Here is a 7,126-nt window from a genome sequence, read left to right as displayed (position 1 = left end):
AGCAAGCCTATCTGCTGACAAATTAGAGGAAATTCTAACAATGAAGTTAACCGGTTTAAAGGAAGAATTGAAGAGCCGCAAGCTGAGGACGTCGGGAAATAAAAAGCAACTACAAGATCGGCTTAAAGCAGCCATAATGTTGCAAATCGAACATGCCGAAGAGGAAGATGATATTGATGGCAGTGAAGATGAAGAAGAAGGAAGCGATGTGAGACGATGCGTGCGACGGATGCAGGCGTTAACATTCAGGGATGTTGAGGAGTCCATGCGTACATTTAGCGGAGACGATAAAGCAAACATTCGTTGTTGGCTCGAAGAGTTTGAAGACATGGCGGAGCTATGTGAATGGAGTGAAGTACAAAAAGTTATTTATGCGAAGCGGTTATTGCGTGCATCGGCGAGATTGTCCGTCGACTGTGAAAAATGTTGTCGCAAATGGGTCGAGATGAAGCGAGCATTGGAGTCCGAATTTGGTAAAACTGCAGATACGTACAAGATACATAAAGAGTTGTGACGTAAAATTAAAAGATCGAACGAGTCGTATCAAGAATACATTTATCAAATGTTGGAGATTGCGAAGCAAGCAGACGTGGAAGTCTAAACAGTTATTAAGTATATTATTGACGGAGTTCAGGATTTCGAGACAAACAAAACGATATTGTACGGTGCTAGAAATATACGTGAGTTGAAAGAAAGATTCAAAATTTACGAAGACATGAAGGAAAAATCAAGAACGAAAAACAGGCGCCCTGAGGAGAAGAAGAAGACGACCGTCCATGGAACCTCGTCACAAGGTGAATCACAGCAAGTGGCACGGCAAGAATTACGGCGATGTTTTTTGTGTGGAAACCGATACCATACGGCTGCAAACTGCCCGACGAAAGAAAGAGGACCCAAGTGTTTTAAGTGTCAAGGCTATGGGCATGTTGCGTCAAGCTGTAACGGTGCGAATGGGCCAGCAAGGGTTGTGAGTAGTGTGTCTGAAGCGTCGAGAAAGAAGCGAGTTAAAGAAGTGCAAATCGAAAATTGTAAGTTGACAGCGTTAATAGATTCTGGAAGCGATCTGAATTTGATGCGAGCGGATTATTATGTTAAAATTGGTGCTCCTCGATTGAATAATAAGATTTTGCAATTTCGTGGTGTCGGAGCAGAGAACAACCACACATTAGGGGAATTTTCAACAACTATTGCAATAAATCAGATAACATATCCAATAAATATACACGTTCTACCCAATACTTGTCGCGTCCCATAGTTTAATAATCAGTACAGAATTTTTAGATTCCGTAGAACTAAGTATGAAAGGAGAAGAAATTTCTATTAAATAAATAGATTTGCCGGAAATTTTTAATGTCAATGTCGAGGCTATAGTTGACAATGTAGATTTATCACACGTTGCGGTTCCTGAACACAGAAATGTTATAGAAGATTGTGTTGCAAATGATAAACCATCTAAAACGAAAGAAGTAGGGATTAAAATGAGCTTGATACTGCAAGACGAGATCCCAGTGTACGAGAGACCGCGATAAATCTGAAGTTGATAAACGAATAACGTCATGGTTGAAAGATGAAATAATTCGAGAGTCTTGTTCAGATTACGCAAGTCCAATTGTACTAGTAAAGAAGAAGGATGGCACAACTAGAATTTGTATTGACTACACACAGCTTAATAAAAAAAAATGGTAAATGATAGATATCCCCTACCTTTGATAGAGGATCAATTGGATTTATTAGAAGGCGCGAAAGTATTTAGTACGTTGGATCTCAGAAATGGATTTTTTCATGTTCCCATTAATGAGAATGGCAGAAAATATACCACCCCCGTAACTCCCACCGGTCATTATGAATTTTTAAAGGTTCCGTTTGGGTTATGTAATTCGCCAGCCGTCTTTCAAAAGTATATAAATGCAGCGTTCAAAGAGTTAATTGCAACCGGGGTCGTTTTGACATACATGTGTTTCGTTTAAATTTGAATCTAAATCACGTGTTTCGTATCAATTTGAAGTTAAATCGTTTGTTTGGTATGCATTTGAAGCTACATCATGTACTTCGCATGGATTTTAAGCTAAATCATGTGTTCCAAATGAATTTGAATTTAAATCGTTTGTTTCGCATGAATTTGAAGCCAAGTCTTCTGTGTGCCTCGATCCCTATATATACACAGAGACTTCGTCCTACCCCTACGTCTAAGGCAAGGGCCCGCTAGGATAGCCTTACTGATGAGTCCTCTAGCGGGCCCCGGACGAAACGTGTCCCCTCTCCTTTCCACGACAACGACACTTTGAACCGCCGCCAAACTTCTATTTCTCGTAGATTTGAAGCTAGATCGTTTGTTTCGCATGGATTTGTAACTTAATCATTTGTGTCGCATAGATTTGAAACTAAATATTCTATTTCGCATGGATGTGAAGCTAAATCATGTATTTCGCATAGATTTGAAGATAAATCGTTTGTTTCGGATGGATTTGAACCTATATCGTTTGTATCGCGTATGCATTTGAAGCTAAATCGTTTATTTCTCATGAATTTGAAGATAAATCTTCTATTTCGCATGGTTTTGAAGCTAATCATGTGTTCCGCATGAACTTGAAACTAAATCGTTTGTGTCGCATGAATTTGAAGCCAAGTCATCTATTTCGCATAGATTTGAAGGTAGATCGTTTGTTTCGCTTGGATTTGCAGCTAAATCGTCTATTTCGCATGGATTTGAATCTAAACCTTACATTTGGCATGGATTTTGAGCTAAATCATGTGTTTTGCATGAATTTGAAGAGAAATCATGTGTTTCGCTTAAATGTGAATCTAAATCACGTGTTTCGTATCAATTTGAAGCTAAACCGTTTGTTTGTTATGCATTTGAAGCTACATCATGTATTTCGCATGGATTTTAAGCTATATTTAAGCTATATATAAGCTATATGTACGCTATATAAACGACGTTTTTATGTTGTTTTAGCTTGTTTCACGTAATAATCGAGGTTGTTTAATCAACAACGCGAGAAAGCGAAAATAAACGTAAAGGAAGGTAAAATAATGTACTACAACGTAAAAACAAAGTAAAACAACGTAAATCATTATAGCGAAACAAAGAAAAACAAGCAAAACAACTTAGAAAACGATAATCATTAACGCGAAACAAAGAAAAACAAGGTAAAACGACGTGAAAAACATAAATCATATATGCGAAACAAAGTAAAACAACGTCACACAACGTAAAGCTATGTAAAACAAAATAAAACAACGTAAAGCAATGATAATAACGTAGAACAACGTAATACTGTTTTAAACAACATCTTGAGACAACGTAAAACAACGTAAAGCAAGGTAAAACAACGTAAAACAACGTAAAACAACGTAGAAACAAAGTAAAGCAACGTTAGATAATGTAAAAATAATTAAACGTCGTAAAAGCATACTATAGCAACGTAGACCTACGTAATACTGTTTTAAACAACAACGTGAGACAACGTAAAACAACGTAAAGCAAGGTAAAATAGCGTAAAACGACGATAAAAAAAAGTAAAACAGCGTAAAATAATGTAAAAGAACGTAAAACAACGTAATACTGTTTTAAATAACAACGTGAGACAACGTAAAACAACGAAAAGCAAGGCAAAACAAAGTAAAACAACGTAAAAATAATGTCAAACAACGTAAAACAACGTTTGTTAACATAGCGAAACAAAGAAAGACATGGTAAAATACCGAGAAAAAACATAAACCATATATGCGAAACAAAGCAAAACAACGTAACACAACGTGAAGCTATGTAAAACAAAATAAAACAACGAAAAACAATGTATAACAACGTAAACCAAAGCTATACTCTTTTAAAAACAACACCAAACAAAGAAAACAACGTAAATCATTGTAAAACAACGTAAATCATGAATGCGAAACAAAGTAAAAGAACGTAACACAACATAAACCAATGTAAAACAGTATAAGTCGACGTAAAAACAATGTATAACAACGTAGAACAACGTAATACTATTTAAAAAACAACGTGAGACAACTTAAAACAACGTATAGCAAGGTAAAGCAACGTAAACCAACATAAAATCAAAGTAAAATAATGTAAATCATCAATGCGAAACAAAAAAAACAACTTGACGCAACGTACAGCAACGTAAAACAATATAAAACAACCTAAAAACAAAGCATAAGAACGCAGAAGAACATAAAACTGTAATAAATAACAACGTGAGACAAGGCGAAATAACGTAAAGCAAAGTAAAACACGTAAAATAACGTAAATGATGAATGCGAAACGAAGTGAAACAACGTAAAGGTGGAGGTTGATATGGTGGATGGAGGTAACAGGTGGAGGTAGAGATAGAGATAGAGGCACATACGTAGCGGTAGAGGTAGAGGTACATGCGTAGAGGTAGCGTTTGAGGTACATGCGTAGAGGTAGAGGTACATGCGTCGGTTTAGAGTTAGAGGTACATGCGTAGAAGTAGAGTTAGAGGTACAGGCGTAGAAGTAGAGGTAGTTGTACAGGTGTATAGGTAGAGGTAGAGGTAGAGGTAGAGGTAGAGGTAGACGTACAGACGTAGAGGTAGAGGTAGAGGTACCGGGCGCAAGGGTAGAGGTAGATGTATAGGTCTCTACTCTACGCCTGTACCACTACGTATGTTCCTCTACCTCTACTTCTATGCGTGTACCTCTAACTACACCTCGACTTCAGCGCATGTACCTCTACCTCTACCTCTACGCATGTACCTCTACATCTACCTCTACGCTTGTATCTCTATCTTCTCCACTACGCATGTACATCTACCCGTCCAAGTTGAACGTAAATGGCTTTTACAGAGCCCCGACGGCACAGACGACGACGACGGAAATGTTGCACGAGACTATTTTCTCTGATGCAAAGTGTCTTTACCTTATGTGCTTCCTGCTGTACGTTTATTTCTTCGCTCTCTGCTTTTTAAAGAAATCTGTTGTTTTCTGCTCGTTTACTTTTGCATGAGTGGTCTTTACCTTAGCGACACTGTGAGTGACACGTCCCTTAAAATTCTTCCTTGAATTTTGCTCCAGTTTTCAATGGGAAACGTTTGTTTAACCATGGTGTTTCCTCCGTGCCGCAGGAATGTTACCCCGGAACTTTGTAATATTGAATGTATGCTTTATCCCGCTTCATTTTCCCCACCAGGGATTTCGCCCGACTTCATACCTTCAATTCTCATGTACTCCGTCCAGGTTTCTGTTGTTAAAAGCAAATATAGCAGGAAAGTTAAGTGATACTTGAATTCGAGAGGGTTGAAACAACCCTCTGGAATGTGCGGCGTCTCGAAAATTATCTTCGAAACTAATTAGATTCTTATGTTTAGTTGTTTTCGTAGTTGTAATGTTTCCATTTTCAATTACACAACGCTATACTTACTGAGTATACTAATCCGACCAAAAATTATATGCAAGATTTTACGAAATCTCCGTATTCGACTCTACAGCTTCCAAGAGCGATTATCGTAGATACGAGAAAGCAAAATTTTTTGGTTTATCGTTTCGATTGTTGCGTCTGACTTCTAAAACACTAACAGATAGAGGCGGTCATTCCTACGATTTACGCGTTGCGGAGATTCCAAGAATAGCGAACGTCCGGACGGTGTCACTTTAATGCCAACGGTTTCGGAAGTCCATTATTCATTTACGCCATTCTTCGATTAATTATTATCCTGATAAACGTCACCCGGTGCGCAATCCGCCGATAAATCGTTATTCCGCAAACGGGCGCAACCGATGAAACGAGCAATTGATCTCGCCAACATCACGCGAGGTAATTGACCCGACGACAATTTTTTTACCGGAGATCAACGATTATATTGGATCGAGCATATTGCTACTTTGTTTGATATGCAAACCGAGCCGTTATTCGCTTACAACTATCCGAACAATTCGATTATAAATGGTTAATACATGTGAGGTTAATTGAACGAAGCGCCATTAAATAAATAGAAAAAAATATTGGCGAAAGACGCCGTTAAATGCACGCAATAAATTATCACCATATCTTCATTTGCTATTAGTTCATTAAGATTTCGCGTATTTCTGTAAACCTTCTATTCGCTCGAATTTTTTGCACCACTATACAAGAACTGGTAACTCGAAACTAGGAAATATGAATCTCTAGATGCAAAATAATGACGAAACTACAATGTTATTTTCTCGTGTTTTTTAATAACACCGATTTCCTTTTACCATCGTATTATTAAAGCTGTTTAAAAAAGCAGCCTTAAAAATAACTCCGCGCAGAAAATTCGAAATAATTCCAAGGGAACTACGAAATTGAAAATTGTCTAAATTTTCCCAAAAATTTGCACCAACAACTATTTTCGTACATTTTTTCCACATCAGGAAATAACAGAGATAAATCGCAGGGCGCGAAAACAGAAATTTGTCAAGCGACAATGGGTATAAAATGTAATTTGTCATTTTCGTGCAAAGCTGCAAATGAAATCGTATAGAACGACTCGCAGGCCTAGTTAAAATCCGTATTCAATTGAGCAATATGAAGGGACTCTGGGAAAAATTCTATTCAGAATTTTCCACTTATTTCTCCACGATGGTTCGCTACTGTTCTCGTATATATTGTTCATTATGGTATTTACCCGGCCCACATTCGCGGAACCGTTGTCAATACGTTTAATATATTTGTGCGAGCGGAGCTGTTATTGTTGAACCGGCTTTCAGCGCTAATAAAAATATTTTCTGCAACCGATACGTTGATAATTAATTTTGCAAATGCACGGTTTGTTTCATCGAATGTTTTTCCAGAGGGTTGACAGAGATGAGCAGTACAAGGTGGCTCAAGCGTTTCATTTTATTGCAATATTTTAATATTGCGTTTACTAATTCATCAATTTGTAATGTGAAATTCTTCTAAATTGTACAAGTTCAAGAATAATTTACTTTATTGTTCTTTGCCTGCTTTATATCATGGTGAACTATTAATAATAATTATATACACAAGTAACGTACTAAAATATAAGTGTGGATCTGTGGCATCAACAATAATAAAAAAAGACACTCACCATCTTAGCTTGATCTCTGAAATCACGTTTTAACACTAAATCTATCAAATCCTGATCATAGTAATAATAATCGGTTTCTCACTTTTCCT

The 7,126-nt window shown here is 37.2% G+C and overlaps 1 pseudogene; it reads left to right on the top strand.

Moving 5' to 3' along the window:
• Positions 1 to 229: 229 nt before the first annotated feature.
• LOC143262636 (uncharacterized) lies at positions 230 to 1,100 on the top strand (annotated as a pseudogene).
• Positions 1,101 to 7,126: the final 6,026 nt, after the last annotated feature.

This window comes from Megalopta genalis, unplaced genomic scaffold (assembly GCF_051020955.1).
Source record: "Megalopta genalis isolate 19385.01 unplaced genomic scaffold, iyMegGena1_principal scaffold0158, whole genome shotgun sequence".
NCBI classification, from domain to species: Eukaryota; Metazoa; Arthropoda; class Insecta; order Hymenoptera; family Halictidae; genus Megalopta; species Megalopta genalis.
Note: the sequence above shows the minus strand (reverse complement) of the source record. Positions and strands in the feature narration are given on the sequence as shown.